Source organism: Strix uralensis, chromosome Z (genome assembly GCF_047716275.1).
Source record: "Strix uralensis isolate ZFMK-TIS-50842 chromosome Z, bStrUra1, whole genome shotgun sequence".
Taxonomy (NCBI): domain Eukaryota; kingdom Metazoa; phylum Chordata; class Aves; order Strigiformes; family Strigidae; genus Strix; species Strix uralensis.
In genome coordinates, this window is record NC_134012.1 from 85570737 (window position 1) to 85591158 (window position 20422).

The 20422-nt window shown below is 43.8% G+C and overlaps 1 protein-coding gene across 4 annotated transcripts in view; it reads right to left on the reverse strand.

Annotated features, from left to right (window-relative positions):
- The window catches only part of GHR (growth hormone receptor), a 131249-nt gene extending 113302 nt beyond the window's left edge, over positions 1-17947 (reverse strand). For 2 of the 4 annotated variants that reach the window (XM_074855962.1, XM_074855958.1), the window contains exon 1: positions 17814-17947. The gene's annotated coding sequence lies outside the window, so the exon portion shown is untranslated. Of the gene's footprint in view, positions 1-16762; positions 16924-17813 lie in introns of all 4 variants that reach the window. The other 2 variants (XM_074855959.1, XM_074855960.1) reach the window with 2 other exon arrangements.
- Between the last annotated feature and the right edge of the window lie 2475 nt (positions 17948-20422).

Sequence of the window (20422 nt, forward strand, 5' to 3'; positions counted from 1 at the left end):
CCTGCCAATCTCCCTCACTAGGTATGCACCCCATTCATTCATTATCTTTGGCAATTCAAATATTCCCATCCGCAGTGCTAAAAAATCGGTAACGTGCAAAACGTCCACTATTCATCCCACCAAGTGCTCTCATAGCAGAAGAGAACGATTACCCTCAGCACAGTTTGGAAACTGCTCACGTTAGATTTTCCAGGAATGAGCCCTCTGACAGAAAAGGGAGTAAACAAGAAAATGTGTACAGGGATCATCCGGAAGTTTAAGGGCAAAACTGGACTGAGTGAGAGCAATGGCCTGTGTACCCAAAAGTCAACAACCAGATTCCAAGTACTTTGGAATATGAACTCAGTATTTCTTTGGTTAACAAAGTTTACAAACCTGAGTTGATGCCAGAGACAAAGGGAACATTCTCATTTTGCAATAAACCTCAAGGAGAGCAAAAGCTCTTCGAAGGGCTCACCCTCTAGCTGAAGAAAACCAGCCTGTCAGCTTAGGAGCTGTATTTGCAAAGTTTTATAAATAGCCATTAGGGCCAAAGGGGAAACTATACCATCAGAAGTTTAGTTTGGCCACCACAGTTATCACCTTAAGACATGAAAAAAGCAGTGCCAGGATCTTTACTGACCAAAAACCAAACAGGACTTTGAGTGTTTGCTCTGACAAAGGACAGTGCCAGTGGCAGGGCACCAATGTCACGCTAACACAGCTGTGGGACCTGCCCAGATCCACAGCGAAACCTGTTATACCCACCCCTAACCTGGAAATAAAGATGGATTTTGTGTATTTCATCAAAGCATTTTTCAGCCTCAAGCTTCTTCTAACACACATTTATTATGGTCAGTGTTTAAACAAAGTCCGTCCCCCCCCCCCCCCCCCCCCCCCAATGTGATTACATATAGGGATTTCCCATTGTATTATTACAAAATTAAATGTCAGAGTGTCATATTCTACCACTGACCAATGTAAGTAAGGAGTAACAGACTAGATAGCAGTTTTGGGGAAAGAAAAAAAAAAAGAAAAAAAAAGGAGGAAGATGTGTTTGGGGTAAACCACAAGCTGAATGTGATAAAATGCCACTGTCTCACAGGCAACGGGAATTCTGTAGCACATTAATGGGAGCAGCACACGTGAGAGGGGTGATTAGTTGTCCCACTGCTGTGTGCTACTAAACACCACTTTCCCTTTGGACTGCTTCTCCTTTCAAATGCTGTTGCCAAACCAAGGAGTGCGCAGAAGAGGGCAATGAAGACATGAAGTTCAGCAAACCCGACCAGAGGAGAAAGGCTTAGAGTGTGGCATTTGGCTTACAGAAGAGACGCACAACATTTGGAGGAGCAGGAAGAGGGAGGCAAGCACAAAGCCTTGCAGCCTGGAGAGGGTGTTCCAGGGAAAGTGGTAGTCAGTGGCTTGCCGTGGCTGCTATCACAAGCTCCAACTGTGGTGATGAAGATATTTTTAATAACTTTCCATCTAGGTAATTAAGAAAAGCAGAACAACCCTGCAGTGCTGCAGAGCCTCTGCAGACCCCGTGGAGCTCACTCGGCAGTGCTCCAGGGCTCTGCTGTCCCACACACCAGGGGTGACAGCTTTCCTATTCACACTGCAAACTCTTCACTGTTCTTTGGTGCCTACCACAGTATCATCATCAACAGCATTATCTCTACTGTGATCCTTTTCTGAGATTATTACCTTGCACAATCAAATACCTGGCATCAGTAAACAATCATTTAGTTAAATTCTATCTGTTTCAAGGCATTTTAATATCTTTGTGAACATCATAAAAATACTGTCTTCTCTATAAAAGAAAACTGACAGCAGTTAGCCTAACAGCAAAAGCCACTTCAGTAACAGATCCTTTTGGTGTGATGAAAAGAATTCAGTTGGCTCCATTCATACTGATACATAACTCTACAGAAAGACTGAAATTTTTATTTGTAGTCAATTTGTATCATTTTATACAATACAAAATAAAAAGTATTTTCATTTATTTGAAAACACTTAAAAATATTTGAACTTACTATCTGAACTTACTTGAAGTTCCTTTGTTTAGCCATTTTCAATTCATTAAAATCATGCTTCAGACTGAAAATTTGATTTTTATTTAAAATGTGTTTAACCAGTCCAGCAGTTATGAGTTATACAGTCCCAGCTACTTCTACGAGATGAAACTTAGTCCAATTCAACCCAAAATTATTAACTGGTTTGGTTTCTTGAAAACTTTCATTTTTTTCCAGAAAAATTACTACTTTATTTCTTCCAGTCAGAGGCAAGCTTATAATAAAAAGCTTATATACTTCATTGCACAGAAGAGACTAATTATCTTCACTCTAAATTAAATATTCAAGGATTCCTTCACTGTGATACCTCATCAGGCTATACTCAAAATTCCCTTAAAACCTCAGATTTCAGAAAAGTATCTTCCTACAGCTATTTTAGCATGGCACAAAGAGGCAAGTAATAGTGGGGAGTGTCAGATTTCAGCAGACATACGGCCAACAAAAAACATATTAAAAGCACAAGTAACTAGCATGCAGTGCAGGCGCATGTGACTGTATTTGTTTTGTTCAGCACCATAAATTATCCTGCCATTCCTGAATGCCACCTGCCAGTTCCCCAGGGCAGGTATCTTCATATTTGTTTAGCAAAGTTGACTGAATTGCAAACTACGGCTATGACACTGTATTAGTAATAAGTTATTGTCACCTGAGGCAGGAGTGTTTGCTCTTGTTTATCACAGCAGACAGTGCATACCAGGGAAATTCTGGACATAGCACTGAAGAGCAGGCACTAAAATGAGGTGGCTGAATTAAGGTCTTAGGCTTATCATAGTCAGTAGAGTCTTTACAGAAGGCAAGAAATTCAGTTATGTACTGTAGATACTTAACACTGCATCATGTGAGTACTCTTCAGTAACTATAACAAACATGATGTCGCCCAGACAGACCAGCCACCATGAGGTCATGTTTCTCATCTGCTGCTACAGCTAAATCCTGACCACCCCTGCCTGCCCAAGATTTGTCTTCGGTTGCAATGCCCTGGCTGTAGAGCTGTCGGGTCCCTTGACCCTGGATACACATGCCTTTGGGTCACACGATGAAGGTAGGCCACCCCACAGGTGACCAAGAGCAGATCCCAATGTTCCCTTTGCCTGGAGCTCCAGCTGCCCCAAGGCTGCCCTAGCCCTAGCCCCAGCCCTGCAGCAAGGCTGGCAGCACCTGGTACGGGGGGCTGTCGAAAGGCAGCTTCATGCCTGGCCAAAACCAACCTGGCTGCAGGCTGCTGCCAAAAGAAGCTGACCAGCCCTTCCAGGTGATGACAAGGCAGCCCCCTGCCACGGGCTCCCAACCTCCCCTGCCACCAGACATCTGTGGGACAAGTTGCATCAGCCCACTGAAAACCCTGCTCCGAGCCAGGGTGCAGCTCAGGCACTCTACACCACAAGGTACACAGCAGTGCCCACGGTAGAGAAATGAGAGCCTCCCCCACTTAATCAATCTTAGGTAGAATGTATTCGCCTTTAACTTCCAGCCACAGCCTTCAAATGCATTTCACATCTGAATCCATCCTAAGCAGTCTGTGCATTGACATGTGCTCCACAAAGCTGCGTCACTCTTAACTGCAGTGACTCTGAAGATTTACCTTCAGACTCAAGAACTGCAGCTCTTCTGGGAGATAATAGGCTTCTGATACTCCAGCACATTGTCAGGGTAGTCAAGTTGTCAACTGACAGTGAAGAGACAATAAAATGCCAAGAAGCAAAGTGAATGCCAGCTGGGAAACTCATTATTTCACTGATGCAGTTTCTATTTACCACCAACCTCAGCAGAGTTATTGTAGCTTGCCAGTAGCATATCTCGAGGGTCAGAACTGCAAACCTGCTTCTGTGTACATGTGCATTTATGAATTTGTGTGTATAAAATCTGGTATGTAAACACCACATTTTTGTTTGGTAAAACATACCGCAGTATATAGAGTAGCTGGAGGGAAAAATCACACACATGCTCTGAAAATAACCAAATATGCTTGATGACTAATTTCCAGTTATGAAATGTAAGAGTCTCATTCCTTCAGGGCAAAATGCTTACTGATAATAAGAGACGAAGCAAGATACTCTTTCAGAAAGGAACAAGTTAATATGTCCACATATTTATTTCTCCCAATAGTTTTCCACCTCAAAGAATTTTTTTTTGTTAGACTAGTCATGGAGGCATTTCGGCAGTGTGCTTTAAAAAAATAATCAAATATATTTTCCTGTCTACAAAACACTCAGGAATACGCCAGAAAGTAATTAGGATTGACAAGCATATAATGACATGTGAGCTGCAAGTATTCAGTTTTTAGTCTGGAAAATAAAACACTTTAAAAGGATATGGAATGCTTCTGCTCCAGCTCTTTTATGCATAGCTGGCATGACTAATTTGAAAAATAAGAGAACATGTGCCAATCTACTTCTCAGGCAGAGTTCAGACAACAGAGACATTCAAACAGAGGAAAGAAGATCAGACTAACCACACCAGGTGCCTACACTAAATTTGCAGAGGAAGAACCAGCATGTCAGAGAGCCTGTGGGTAAGTCTCCACAAAGAGACTGGTTTGCATCTGGGGCCTGCCAGACTCCCATTTTTACTAAAGAGCAAGATTTTAGCCATTCTGAGATTGGTGAAGAAGTGCTCATTTCCTGCAGATAGGTCATCATGTGGCAGAGACCAGAGTTAGAAATTATGATTATCTAAGAGGATACCTATTGGTGGTGTTCGGTTAAGTTTTTCTGGATTTATGAAAACAACTTTTAAATAAATTTGGCACCATAAACTGAATTTTCTGAAAATATGCTGAATTTTGAGCAAACACCTAGATTTCTAGTACACTATGGAAAATTTCAGAATAAGCAGATTTGCTAGTGAGTGACAGGAGATGCCTATGGACACCTTGACTAGAAACTCTCCCATAAATCTTACCAGCAGCAGAGTTCCTCAGGCTCAGTCTGCTGATGAACAACGTAGGAAAGTTTTACCATGGAAAAAAGTTGTTCTTTTTATCATGCAACTTGGCAGCAATAGTTTATTGAACACATATCTCTTCCAAATAATGCTGGCACTGTATTTCAATTACTTAGCAAAGTAGCTGTGCAGGATATTACTGTCCTGTGCCTCACAAGACAGGCTTGCTGCCAACTGGGTCATACAACAGTCAACAAACCAGACTCCAGAAAAGATGCCAGATTCCTCCCGGCAGCACCCACCATTGAAGTAAATACATGTATTTAGTCAGTGTAGTGCTGGATTTTCATTTCTTTAATAATGAACTGCTCAAGGGGGTCTGATCAGCAGATAACTTTAATGGCCTGACTTCACACTCAGACATGAATCTTTAATTCATGTAAACCTTTCAGCTCATGCTACTGCCAAAGAGAACTGCTTGAAGAAAAGGAGAAGAAAAGAAAAAGTTCCCTGGACTCTTGGGTTGGATACATCACCTGTGACATACAAGCAGCACCTGGACTGTTACTAATTCCAAGACTGCATAAAGACTAGGAGCACACAATACATTCAAAACAACACTCAAACACTAAACCAAGTATTCCCCTGTTCTAAGAGGAAAAAAAGTAAAACCAGAACAGCTGTAGTGGTTCTTCTATGGTTTGGAAACCAGTGACATGAACGCAGGCTCTGAAGGCTTACGTCTGGCTGAGGTCTTTCTGAGCTCACTTGCAGTCACAGCCAGGGATATGGCCCTGTTCCTAGCCACAAGCTGCGTATTGCTTCCAGGAGCTACTGCTTGGGAAATGCAGACCAAACCTTTCACTCTGATCCTACAATCTATGCTAAAATCCCTTTTTCACAGCTACATTAAACTCCCAAATAAAAGATGCTGTATGCATCCCCAGAGCTAACGGGATAGGTGAGAAACACTTTCCTCATAAATATCATTCCTACCTGCTTGCTTGTCATTCAAACTGTAGGGTAGTCCACAGAGTGTTAATAAACCCCTGCAACAACTGGACTGATAATTGACTCTGAGTAACTTCAGAAAACTAATCCCCCCAGTGGTGGCTGCTGTTGTCTCTCATTCAGCATCTGGCAACAAGTGATTCCACTGAGTGATCTTGGCAAAACTTGGAGACCTTGTTTTGAATTTCCATCACACCTTCTCAATGCCCAACTGTATTAATAGCTGAAGATGAAACACTAATGATGTAAGTCTTCCTTGATCCCATGATAATTATTTCTAATGGTCCACATGGTACTACTTTACCATTTCAACACTTGCTTAAATTTATTGCAATTAAATGACTGTGTTCTACACAGTGACTTGCTGGAAAGAAGGGGAAGAAGAGTAGCCACCATTTAATGTCCATGGATATGTCTTTGAGACAAAAAACAACCTGAAATACCAACACTACAAAAAATACATCCAAAGTTTGTAACACTATCTGCAGAAAGTACCCTCCCTCAGAAAGGAGTTACCAGGATGGTTCTGAAAGCATCATCCCTCACCCACCAGACACACATGGACCTGCAAGGAAAAGGTCAAGAGAATATGAGCAGTTCTGTTTGGTTTTACTGTTTTGAATGACAGAACAATGTAATAAATGGCATTAGTCCTTTTCTGTACTAAGTGAAGGGCTCTGCTAAGGCCAAGACAAAGGAATGAATGGTAAGAGCAGTAGGGATCAAAAGTCAAGGCTCAAAGCCAGAGCTGCCGATAAGCAACCGTTTATAATGTGGAACATCCAGAAAGGTCCGTGCTGTTCACTTAGAAGTATATACCCTCCATCCTTGATCTACTGTGTTAGAATTACTGTCCACTCTTCATGTCTCAGTCCTGTAATGCATACCAGAAAGCTTATGCAAGGTAAAGAATCAATCCTAGCCTGTTCAATGTGCTTTCGGTGTTATTTTGTTGTTGCTTTTCAAATGTCTGAACTCCATTATTATTTGTGTGACTACAGCACTTAGATCGCCAGTGAGCTGTGCTATGAACTGCACCAACAAAACAAATCACAGATTAGCATTCATCTTTCCCCAGAAGATGTCTGCTTTCTGTCTAGTAATATGCCATAATGAATACAGTTGCTTGTTCAGGCTTCTTCCTATTCTCTGTTAGCAAGTTTCCACCTCCACTGGTGCCACACTTCCACCAGCTTCTGCAGCTCTACTCTCTTAGGGACTGCTGAGGTTTAAACCCATCCGGTAGTCAAGCACCACACAGTCGCTCGCTCACCCTCCCCCACCCCCAGGGAATGGGAGAAGAAGTTGGAGGGGTCAGGGTAAGGAGACTCATAGGTTGAGATAAAAACAATGTAATAACTGAAATAAAATAAAATTAAAATAATAATGATAATAATACAAATAATACAAAATACAAATGAGTAATGCACAATATGGTTGCTCACCAACCACTGACCAATGCCCAGCCCGTTCCCGGCTAGTGATCCCAGAGAAGTCATAATCCTGAAACCACAATCCCAGAAGTCAGAGTGAGCTCCCCAATCAACCCTTCTCTATATACTGAGCATGACGTTAGATGATATGGACTATTCCATTGGCCAATTTGGGTCCACTGATCTGGCTACGCGCCCTCCCAGTTTCTTGTGTACCTGCTCACTAGCAGGACATGAGAAGTTGAAAAGTTCTTGATTTCTTAGCAACAACAAAAACCATCAGTACATTATCAACATTCTTCTCACATCAAATTCCTTACTGAATCCAAAACACAGCACTACTCTATCTACTAAGGAGGAAAAAAAAAATAGCTCTATCCCAGCCGAAACCAGGACAGGGACACTTAACATGTGGGCTTTATCATCTGCTGCTTCTCCTGTACTGGTACCAGAGGAAGCCAATTGCTGAGTTCACATACATTAGCACAAACTCAGAGAGACCTCAATTTCTGGTCAGCAACAGCCCAGGGAGAGGGGCTGGGGTGGAACAGGGGTGGCACAGGGGCAGCTGTGCTCACAAGCTGCTGAACAGGCAATCGAAGCCCTGGCTGCCGTCTCCTCTGGCTGAGCATAGCTCAGCACTTTCCCTGAGCTGGCTTCAGTCAGAGCTGTCTGGAAGCACTCCACAAGCCACAGCTTGTGAACAACTGCGCTGCTTCTGACCGGGAATTTTAATAACAATTTTTAAGAGCACCTATTTGTATTGTTAAGGTAGGGAGTAAGCAGAGCATCTGGAAAATACCAACCTACTAGGATATGAAAGCAACATCACAAACACAGGGTTTTGCCAGTGCCCACCAGAGCCACCTTGCCAAATCCCAACAATGTGGCAAGAGATAAAGATTGCTCATTTGTCCTGTAAAAGAAGCTTCTGTGTCACCATCCCTGGATGTGTTTAAGGGTCATTTGGATGAGATGTTGGGGATATGGTGTAGGGAAGAACTTTGTAGATGGCTGGACTTGATGATCCCAAGGGTCTTTTCCAACCTGAATGATTCTGTGATTCTGTCAGTCCTTCCATGCTTTCTTTAAGCCATACAATTCAGAAAATCCTACCCAAAACTGAAAGACAGCTTTCAGTCAGAAGAGCTGGAATAAAGTGAAGGAAGTAACTTTGCTAGGTCTATTAAATATGATAACATGAGGCTCAACATGGATTGTATACAATAGAGAAACACAGAGTTCAATAATCTGGATGCATTTTTCTTCTTTATGGATTGTTCTGTTAAAGATGTACTGAAATTTGACTATATGTGCTGTAAACTGTAGATCACTATTCTGGTATCTGGCTTTATCAATTACTTAATATGACTGCTTAAAAACAGTCAGAAGAAAATAAGAAAGCCTCTGCAAGTAATCTGCTGCCTTCTCCCTCATGGCCGATATTGACACTGACAGAACAGAGTTTTAAAATGTTCCTGCTACTCTGCACAGTCTCTGGCAGGCTGGCTCATGGTAACTCTTCCACAGGGTAAGAGTCAATAACTCTAATGAATGTCACCCTACTAGGCTACAGAGGCTTTCAACCTAGAGAGCCTATGAAAAATGACAACATAAAGGATGTTTATATGTACTGTAACATAAACATAATAAATTTCTAGAAGGGTTTGTACCCTGCTAGAAAGTGTTTAAAGGTTAAAAATTAAATTTAAAAAAATTGACTAATCCCATTCAACTCCTGCTCTCAGCTGAGAGAAGGTCTTGGCATGTGGTTCTGGGGGCAGAGGAGGCTGGCCACCCCTGGAGCAAACGAAAAGCCCCATGAACAAACAGCTGTGTGACCTGCAGATCCAGAAGCCACAGCTGAGGTCACTGCTCTGCAGTACTGCTCAGTGTGAATGGGAATGAATGTACTACTACTCGTGCCAGTATCTGGTCAGTGCAGGTGTCCAAGACACAGAGGGTGGGAGGAATGATTCTTCTCTTGCCTGTAAGAGCACACTTCTGCTTCATACGAACAGGATTACCAAGCTGCAGCCTCTTGTCAGATCAGGCTCCTTGGCAGGAACCTTTTAAAATCAGTTTAAAAAAATCCAGACAAATAAATAACTAGTGAGAGATACCTCTTCTGTTTTACCCCTAACAACAAATGGTGCTAGTCATTTTTATTGACATCTTACGTTTTTTTCACACTTCAGCATCAGTAAATAAAACAAAAACTGCAATATAAACAAACAGTATGTGTACCAATTGCTTACATTTAAATTGAGTCGGTGAAAGACATCAGTTGTTTGATGCAAAAATACCATCTTTCTATTCCCTGTGAGCTGTGACACTGACAGGCTGCTACAGAACACTGCAACCAGTACACCATTTGGAAAGCATAGCAATGCAAGCCTCTGCTAAAATGACTCCTACACTTCCAAAAACATTTCTACTCCTACCAGAGCTCTACCTATAAAGTTACATGATTTTTATAATAACAACAACAAAAAATTTTTAAGAAAACAGCATGAAAATATACTTCTGGGTACAATTCAAGTTACATTTGAATTTTTAAATCATCTTGAGGGGTTTGGGGTTTTTACTGTGTTTTAGTCCAGCCATCTCAAACATCCTTAAACAAATTATTAGACTTAAGTCTTAAATGTGTCCTTCTGATTACTTTTTGATTACATAATGTTCAGTTTTCCCCTTCAGACAGTGGAACCAAACAGTTCAGAGACTATAAATTCAGTCTTTCTAATATCATTCAACAGTTCCCCGGGCTTTCATGTCCTGGTCTTTCTACTTACACATATTCCATTTTGTTTCAGAAATGATCCACAATGCAGTCCTTGGCTCTTGATCCCTCACACCATAAAACTTCCTCTCCTTTTCTGAATGATTTAGCAAACTGAAACACCTATAGAACATGTTTGCCCACTGTGGAAAGCTTCTTCCCTTTTCTACTCTCAGATCTCCTGTGGTTAACCAGGCTCTCGGGTTCCTTAGGCATGAAATAACATTCAAACGATAGCCCAAAATTCTTTAAAAATCGAATTATATCTGACATTCATACCTCAGCATACAAAACAGGAGTATGACTACAGAAGCTTCTGTATGAAGATCTCCATTATATTGTTCAATACCAACGTGAACAATTAGTAGGAGTTGTCTCTCTTCCTAAATCCTATGTTCTTTCTTTTTGATGGATGGACTTTTTATTCCCACTGGATCCATAAAGCTCCCTTGGCTTCTTACAGAGAGAGCGAGCCCTCAGTATGCAGTAGTAGAACAGGAGAGGAAAAGGGACCTGCAATGATTTTCACAATACTTTTGATTACTTTAATGAAACATTAACTTTTTTTATAATTGGAAAAAAGCAATAGAACAGGCTACAACAAATGCTTGGGCTCGACAGTAAAGTGCATTACTTTTTCCATCATGGCATTAAATGCATTCATCTATGCCACAAGATGGATCAAAGATAAAAGGGCACAACGTACTGCTTATTTCCCTTGTAGGTTGGATACAAGTTCTACACACTTAACATGCAATAAACCTGAAAAATCAACGAGCTATAAAGCATCTTCATGCAAGTATCCTTGCTCTCCTCCTTGCTCTGATGCAAGTTAGCCAGGCCCCTCACACCACTTAAACAGGTGAATGCCAACCTGCTGGCATTCCTGTGGTCAGCCAAAGCCTTAAGAATGATCAGGCAGTATCCACGATAGTTAACACACCCATGTGTGCCTTGTGGTGGATAAATTACATGCCACTGAAAAAAGTGTATCTGGACCCAGTACAATCAAAGAAATTTATTCTCTCGAAGCTACCTATTATTTCAGAGAAATTAGATATTCAAGCAAAATACTTAACTAGGAACCAGCAGTAATGAGGTGCAGGCTGCCTTACAACAGTGACTGCTTTTTTGAAATGGCTTCTGAACTGATAGGGCCACCCTTATTAAATACACCTCAGTGCTGGAAGATACCAGAGCTCATCACATGGTTCCAACAAAAATAGCCTTCCTCACAGGGAGGTGGAGGGGCATTTCTCCCCGTCCCAGGCTGCAGTCCCTCCGTGCCGTACACACTGTCCTGCACCAGCAGAATTGGCCGACATACAGAAGGCCAGCAGTGACCGTATCACGTAACAAGCATCTCTCCTGTGCAGTGTTTGTTACTACCACGCAGCACAAGCAGATCTAGAGACTCACTGCTGCTCTCCAAAGGTCAGAAATCACAGCTAAAAAGTGTAAAGTGCCATCTCAGACGCTCTCTCTGATCCTACTGCAGTAACGTACACGAGTAAGAACAGTTCATCCACACGTACCAGACCAGCAGGCTGGTGCTGTTTGGAACAAGCACAAGTCAAGTCTGAAAAGTTTCAGCTACATGTATTTCAGTTACATGTGTGGATGAACCAAAAATTGCAAATGGATTCAAGAAAAAACAGCAGGATTTCCCACCACACACTGCAAATCATTCTTTCCGGTGGCTCAACTCACTGCAGCAAGCATGGTCCTAGTATATGCCCTACAAAAGCCAGGGCTCAAGCTGGAAGACCAAAGCCCCAGCATAGGTACAGCTCACTAGGATTGATCTGCACATGCTGTGGAGTCCTGATCACACTGTAATCTGCCCTGCTTACTTAACATCTTAGTCCTTAGAGCTGCTCTGTGCCCAAATTCAAACTGTCACCGTCATTACAAAAGCGGTGGTTTTCTTTGGGGCTTCCTTGTAAGTATAAGTTCCATAGTGTTCCCAGACATGCCTTACTAGGCTGAGCCATAAAAAGTAATCAAAGCCAAATATACTGCAGCTCACTTCTAACTGCTTTTCTCCTCTTGATTCTCATCCCAGACCTTCCTTACTCTAGGTGGAACAGATAAAGCTTGGTCCCAAATGTAATCACTATCAGTCCTTTTCAACCCATGTGAAGCAAGGGACAAGAACCACCATCTAGAAGGAATCCTACTTTCTTTTCACTTTTTACAGCATCACATAAGCCACTATCAATCTCACGAACAGTCAAAACACCAAACAGTTCAAGCTTTTTTGGATGAAAACAATATACAAGGCATAGCTCAAACCTATTATAAAGTAGGTTCATAACACAGTTCTTGAGCAAAACCAATTTAATTAGCATTTGGTACCAGATTCAAACAATATTTATAGTCATGTGATACAGGAGAACCCACTGCACCAATTCATTCTGAAAGTAACACTGACATAAATTCCTATGTGTGTGTGAAAAAGGCAGACAAAAAAAGAAAAAACATGAAATATAGCAGAAATCAGGCTGCTAGCTGAACATTTGAGAGCAGCTGGGAATAAGGTATGCAGTTTGTGAAGCAAAAATCAACTAGCATGCTCATTTAACTGAGACAGCTGAAATAAAATGTGTTGGTTCATTCATTCTGTTTCTCCTGGCCTACAGCCTCTCTTTCATGGTCAGACTATTGCTACCCGATCCCCAAACTCCAACAGGCACAAAGGGAGTTGTTTGGCTGTACCAGTAAGGTTGCAGAGATACAGCTTAAAACCCCAAACTGTTGCACACTGGTCAGGCAGACAGACATCTGTTCGCAGAACTAACACAGGTACGGTTTCTACCTACAGGGTACCATCAATGCAACCTAGACATCTACTGGAGTATGAAGCCAGCTCACTGGGATTTGATAAAACCCAGCATTTTATAGGTGCAGCAGATTTTCAAGGCTATAAACAGCCATTGGATGTCTCCACCTGGAGAGAAACAAGCAAAAAACCTCCTGTTCTCCCCAAATTCTAGGCTGGCCAGACTTGAACCAGCACTGCTGCAAAAGCTGGAGTACTGAATGACTATATCAGGATGCCCAGGACCACAATGCCATGACAGCCTGGGGCACAAGCCATAGTGCTGGAATAGTTCCTGATAATAGGTCTGGATTTGATTTTTGTCTGACTGAAGGGCCAGGTTTTACCAATCTCGTTTTCTCCCAAAGCAGTAAAACTTCAAACTCAATTGAAGCACTTAAACGATGCAACATGGCGGTTGTAATAATAACCTCTTTCCAACTACCTCTCAGAGTTGTTGTGTGTTAGCTGCTGACAAACCTGTATTGCACAAAATTACTCTTTAGAGCATATGAAATATCACTTTATGTTTGGGCTGACCACTTATAAACTGAGTTTGAAGGCTGTAATGGATTTATGGCAGTATTTAAATAGCTTTTCAAGTTCTAAATGTTAATTATCTCCATCCCTATTATTGTCAAGTGTTTAAATGGTACCCAAATGCAACTGATTATTCAGATTTATGTCTTCATATATGATCTCTGTTCTAGGATTACAAGCAGTAAGCTTATTAAGTGATCAGAGACAGAAATCTTCTGCCTTAATGAATGTAAAGCTGGTGAAGCATCTTATCCTTCCACACTGAGTTCAGTTTCCCACATTATGCACTCACCCTAGGTAGCCACCTGTGCCTGATGCACAGGCCTAGCAGGTCTAGCACTGCGATACCCTAGTGCTGTGTGTCTCTCTGAATGGCTACAGAAGAGTAGTAACAGGGAACCATAACTTCTCCTTCCACACCAGAAGAATGGGTGCTGTGTTTACTCTCTTAATACAGAGAGGTTAAAGTTTTCTGCTAAATTTACCAGAGCTCCATATCCTCCCATCAGCATTCCCTGCGCAGAGTTTGTAGTCTCCACCACATTTTCAGCATCCTCCATGCAGCCCTGTATGACTGTCGCCTGTACGACCACGATCCCAGACAGTGGATTCCTTCCATAAAACATAATCACTAGTTCGGACACAGCAGGGATGTCCGTAGCAGACATTGCAGACTGTATTGCTACAAATAGAAGTATCTTAATAACTGAAAGTTATAAAACCGAGCATGATTTAGAAGATAACGGATGTTGGCAACATGGTCAGTGGATTCTTTGGAAAGCCAAAAGACTAACATAAATGTGATCAGCATGGTAAGTATGAATAGCATGACAGATGGAGTTTTAAAGCTCATAAATGCTTGATTACTGCTATAATCCTTCAGCTACTGACTACATGGATGACAAAGTGGGACAACTTTACACCTGAAAGGTTACTCTGAACCCAGTCCAGTGCCTGTGCACACGCATCTACACATTTAATACAAGTACCTCATGCATCAGGTACCATTACTACTTAAAGCAGAAGACTGGACAAGGGTGTTTTCCAGCAGTTACTCCTTCAGTAAAAACAATTTTAGTTTTCGTTTACAACCTCACATCAAACAGTAAGGAAAATTACCTTGTTTAGGTAAGACATTAAGTCCCATCCTATTGCAAACCACCCTGCTACTGCGAAGCATTTCTGAAATTTATATTAACTTATTAATAAAAAAAAAGTTTCTGGTGATGATTTTCTTTTCAATAGAATATCTTTTAAAGGTCAATAAAATATCACGCTTAAATTTATTTTCATTTCATAATTTGCAGTAAATGTGACATGGACAACATCCATCTCTGTCAGGCAACAGCCTTTACAATTTACTGGGAAAAAAATTGTTTCTCATACACTGAGAACCAGCTCTTTGGTAAGAGGATGCTTGTTACATCTCTCACAAATTAAAATGATACCCACCTCATACAAAGAACTTAAATTGGGATTCATATACTACAAAGAAAGATTTCCCTTGTGATAAACAATTTGAGCACAAAGTGTTCCTTCAAGCCCTGACATAAATCTGTTCCTGCCAAGCTAGTATCTCGTTGCGTCAGTCTTCCGCCTTCACCACGACCGTAACGGCAGCCCTGCCATCTCTGCCTGCTTTACTCACACTGCCCTCTTCCCAGAATTACCATCCCAGCTCCACTGGGCCAAAGATTTGTCTTTCCATCAGATAAATATCTGGTGAAAAAATAAGGAAGATCCTTTTATTTAAAAGGAAACCGACCCTCTAGCAAACCCATCATTTAGGGACTCCCATGTGGACTGAGCAGACTCATTATTGCACTCCTGGCATCCTTGCCCTTCCTTTACCCACCAAGTTTATCCCCTCTTCTTGTTATTCCTGTAATTTTTATTTATTTGCAATGCTTTGAAAATGTTTTGACACCTACCTTAAGATCGCAAGAGCTTCAACTGGGCTGAATGCAAGTGCTGCTGTGTCTGATAAAACTTTTCTTTTTTAAATCTGACCAAAAAAAAAAAAAAAAAAAATCAAAGCATCTCTGCCAATGTTGCTTTCTCAATGACAAATATTCACAGCTTCCATTTTGTTCATGGAAAACTGGTATTTCAAAGAAGATACAAAATGTTGTATTTATTCAGCTCGATGCTCCCATCAGTAGTTCAAGATAAATACTAGCTTTGATAAAAAACGATTTCTGCAGCAAAAGGAAGCTTCATGTGGCAGGAGCAAGGCCTACCTCTATTTTATATACACATTAACAGAAATGTATATATAGTCAAGGGAAAGAGACCCTGTGAGTGAAAGCTATACCCTAAAAGGATCAATATATATTATACTTCCTCAGTCTCCAAATCACAGAAAAGAAAGGTACCAACCCAGAAAGAAGGGAATTGCCATCAAAGACTTACTTGAGCTTTTCTTACTGAAAACGGGCACAACAGCTCACGTATATAGTAGCACGTTACCTCAGTTAGTAAAAATGTGCACAAATGAGCTCTGTACATCCGCCCAACACGCCCAGCATGGCACAGACACCCCAGCACTCTCCGGGAGCAGTGCTGAGTGCTGCACAGTGCTGTAGAAAATAACACCTGTATAGAGCCCCCAAGTTTATATATTTGCATGGTGCTGCACGGCACTGTGCAGATACATCAACACCAGGAGACAATGAAACAGCCCATGGTAATGAAAATAATGTTTGACCATACTCTGAGAATTTGACTCCAAAATATTTGGGGGGCACCTATTCTCTATACGTTACAGTAAGTTTCAGCAGTTATTTTCATACATTTAATAAAAGTACCACTACCATTTACTGGCAATTTTAGAAACGACTCCTCAGAAGCATTGCGAGATGTCTTGTTTATAAATCCTTTATAATTACTAAAACATGCTAATGTCCTGAATTAATAAGGCAAGCAGCAATTCTAGTAATGTGAGACTCAGACGCGGTGGAGATGAAAGACACCACATTACTATTTAAACATTTCAAGATGAGTAACTTTCAGTAATATTTATATTTATCACTCGGAGCCACAAAATGTCTAAACTGCAATCTACTCTAATCTCAATATTTCAAATAGCATCTTTTAAATAAGCGCTGGTATTTAAATAAATCTTACCAAACCTCCTTATATTGATTCTATTCCCAACTACATTTTCATCACTGATGTGAGCAACCAAGTCTATGCTACACTTAAGAATCTTTCAGATTTAAGTTAAGAATCTCTTTACCTGGTAAATGACTTCAATTTTTCCTGTCAGTAAACACTTGCTTAAATTTATAAACCAGGATCCAACTCCAGCGGTGGGCTACAGGTTTTTTACTTGCTTCATTCTTATTTCTGATTTAACCATGAACAGAAAGATGACCAGGTGTGGGTCTTTTGTAGTTGCTACACGAGGAGGAAAGTGAAGCGGTGACTGAATACAGTAAGTTAATAACACACTAGATTCTGAACGAGATATACACTACTGAAAAAATGAGTAACTAATGCACATCCACACACTTGATCTCTAAAATTAGACCCGTGAGAGTTTGTAACAAGTATCACTGCTGTGAGAAAACACTAGTTACTCCTCTGCAATAACACCCTCTTTTTGTATACTTCTGCTCAGAGAATTTGCAGTATTTATTTTTACAAATATTCTCTTCAGTTTTTTTCCCGTGCAATACTTACAGCAGACTACACGCTAAGAAATGTAATCAATTATAGATAGCATGAAAAGTTTAAAAAAAAAAAAAAAAAAAAAGAGGAGAGGGTAACTGTATAAACTGGAATAAACCACACAGAAGAGAAACTCCGATTAGGTCGTGACAGCAGGGAAGACGGAGACGCTGGCAGCTCATGAACCGTTCTCGCTCTGCATTTTAAATCCAAGTCCACACAGACGATAAGGTTTTTCTGAAGCGCGCCGTCTCTGCAGACCTCCAAGGCCACGCTTCCCTCCGGTCACGGCCCCTCACCACCCACCTCACGCGGGGTCACAGGACTTTTCGCCCCCCGCCAGCCGTCCCAGCCGCGGGGCCACGGCCGGAGCTGACGCCCGCGGCCCGGCTCCGGCGCCGCGCTGCCCTCGGCGGGCGACCCCGACACCGACCGGAGCCGGGGCGGGGGGCTGCTCACAAACACCCCCGCTACCCCCCGGCGAGAGCCGGCCGGGCGGGAGGCGAAGCCCGACAGGAGCCGGACCCCGGCCCGCCGCCGGGGCTGGGGGCGCGAAAGCCGCCCCACGCGGGACGCGGCCGGCGGGGAGGGGCGCGGAGCCGCCTCCCGGTACTCACCGACTCGCTCAGAAACTTGCCCCAAGTTTCGGCGGCGCGGCGGGCGCGGCCCCCTCCCCCAGGCCGGGGCGCCGGCACCATGGGAGCGCCTCAGCGAGCGGCCGCCGCGGCGGCGGCACCGCCGGGCATCGCGCTCCCTCCGCCCGGGGCCGGCGCCGACTTCTGGAGCGGCAACGACCGACAACAGCGAGCGAGGGCGGCGGGGCGCGGGGCTGAGCCCGCACCCCTCTCGCGGGGCGGAGCGGGGCGGGACGGGGCGGGGCGGGGCGGGAAGTCAGGCCGGGGCGGGGGACGGCGCGGAGCGCAGCCCCCTCCGCCCCTCCCCGCGCACCCACCCCCTCACCCCCCCTCCGCTCCCCCCCTGCGGCGGCAGCACTAGCACTAGCACTAGCACTAGCACTAGCACTAGCACTAGCACTAGCACAGCACTCCGCTGGCCGCCGCTCCCTCTGCGCTGCCTTGCCTGCCGGGACGCTCAGCGGCCGCCGCCTCCTCCTCCTCCTCCTCCTCCCATGGCCGCCGCGCCCCGCTCGCAGCTGGCCGCCCGCCCGTCGCGGGGAGGGGGGGGTCAGGGAGCGGGGCCGGCGGCGCGCCGGGGAACATGTCTGGCGGGGGGGGTGGCTCGGCGCGTCCCCGGGAGCGCGTGTGGCCGCCCCGGAGCCCCGGCCGGTGCCTGACACTTTCACTGCGCCGCGGCGCTCCGTCTAGGGGAAGGCGGCGGCTACTGCAGCGCGTCTGCCTGCCCGGGGGTGGGGAGAGCTGCCCCCACGGGGCGCCGGCTCCGCGCTGCGGACGCGGGGGGGCTGCGCGGAGGAGTTGCCCCGCTCCCCCGGGGCGGCCGCCAGAGGCATCCCCGCGGCCGTCGGGATCGGGGGGCGGGCAGAGCGCGGGGTCCGGCCCCGGCGTGTGCCGGTAAGGGCAGGGCTGGCGCCCGGGATTGTTTTCGGGGAGCGGCGAATCCGACTTTAGGGAGGAGGGGGTGTCAGGGTGTCACATGCGCGGCTGCCGGGCAGAAACGGTGGTGGTTTTGAACGGCTGAAAGTGCTCGGATGGGCACCGTCCTCGACCAGGTGTGTGGAGTGGCACTCGCAGGGCTAAGTCATGTGAGTGTAGACATGAGCTACAGCAAAAGGGAGAACGACTGCTTGGGCTTTTCTTGCAATAATAAAGATTTCTCTTTTGAGAAACACTTTTGGAAGGAAAACAGTCAAAATGAGCACAGCGTCATCAGTTTATTTTATTTAGGTATCATTTACATTGACAAAGTACCAGGGATAGACCCACATGAGCAAAGGTGACTTCAGCAGTGACAAACCGTGATGCAGAGCTCATTCTGAAATGAACCTGCAATAGAACAGAATAGTAGCTCACCCGAGTTCCCCCAGCTGTGGTTCAATGAACACAAATGCTGGTGCCACCATGTGAAGTTGTTGGGTTACAGTGGCCAGGGATGGTGCAGTTTCTGGCACCTTTCGCTGCTCAGATTGGTGCTGCCCTTCCTTTGTTCTTAGACCAGGAGGTGTGTGACTGGGTGTCGCTGAGGTTTTAAAGTAAGGGCACACAGACACATCTTTCTCATTCCAACACCAGAACCATCTCTTGCCTATTCCTCATTTAAAAAATGGCGGAAAGAGAAATTTACATTGTTTCAACAGTGTCAAGCAGTACCATAGCCTTTCCATTAATGTATGTGCAAAGGACATTAAGTTTCAGTTCTTACCACTGGTTAGGGGATTCATATCCACATCTCCTGAGAGATGCTTGTGCTGCCAAACTAGCAGTTGCTCCTCAGGCCTTTCATTCTTACCTCCTGCTACTGAAGCTATGGCAAAGCATGATTAGTAACTCATTGGGTTAGAACCTGCAACCACAGACCTGATCCCGACTTTCTAGTTTTGTGGTTGGAGCACTGTGTTAGGAGAGGAAGACTTGTACTCCGGCTCCAGAGATGTTTACAGTGTTTGTTTAAAACAACATTCCTGTAACATAATAAGATCTGAGATTATTACAAACTGTATTGTATTGGCCAAGTAGCAGTGAAAGTTGAGCATCTAAAATACCACAGAGATAAACCAGAGAAAATACTTTCCTGCTCCCCCATTATATGTACGAATAAGCATAGATAATAACAAATTGGTAGAATTATTATATATTCAGGCTTCATACCTCCCTGGACTAGACAACAGTTTTTTACTTCTTCACATGGCAGGTGGTTTAGTTTCATGGGGATTAACGTCAGTCACAGTTCATTGCCAACAAGACCAGATTTAGGCAAAAGCAGCCAAAGTAATTTTCAGTCAGAAAGCTTGTGGGGGTGTGGATGGGGCTGGGAAGGCAGGAGACAGGTAAGAGTATAGGTAGGTGCTGGTTTGGGGTCTTGGCTTGGGATAGCAGGAGGGCTTTGGAGGGGTGAAGGTTATCAATACACAGGTAGGAGGGGGTTGAAAGTTTGTGAAATAAATTCTCTGAAGTTGGAAAATTAGATTTATTTATTATTATTATTAATTAGGGCTTCACCCATAAATTAGGTTTCAAGTTTCTACACTGTCTACAGTTAGTCCTGGAGTTGCAAAAGCACAAGGGTGTGAGTTACATGTCTGTAGGATACA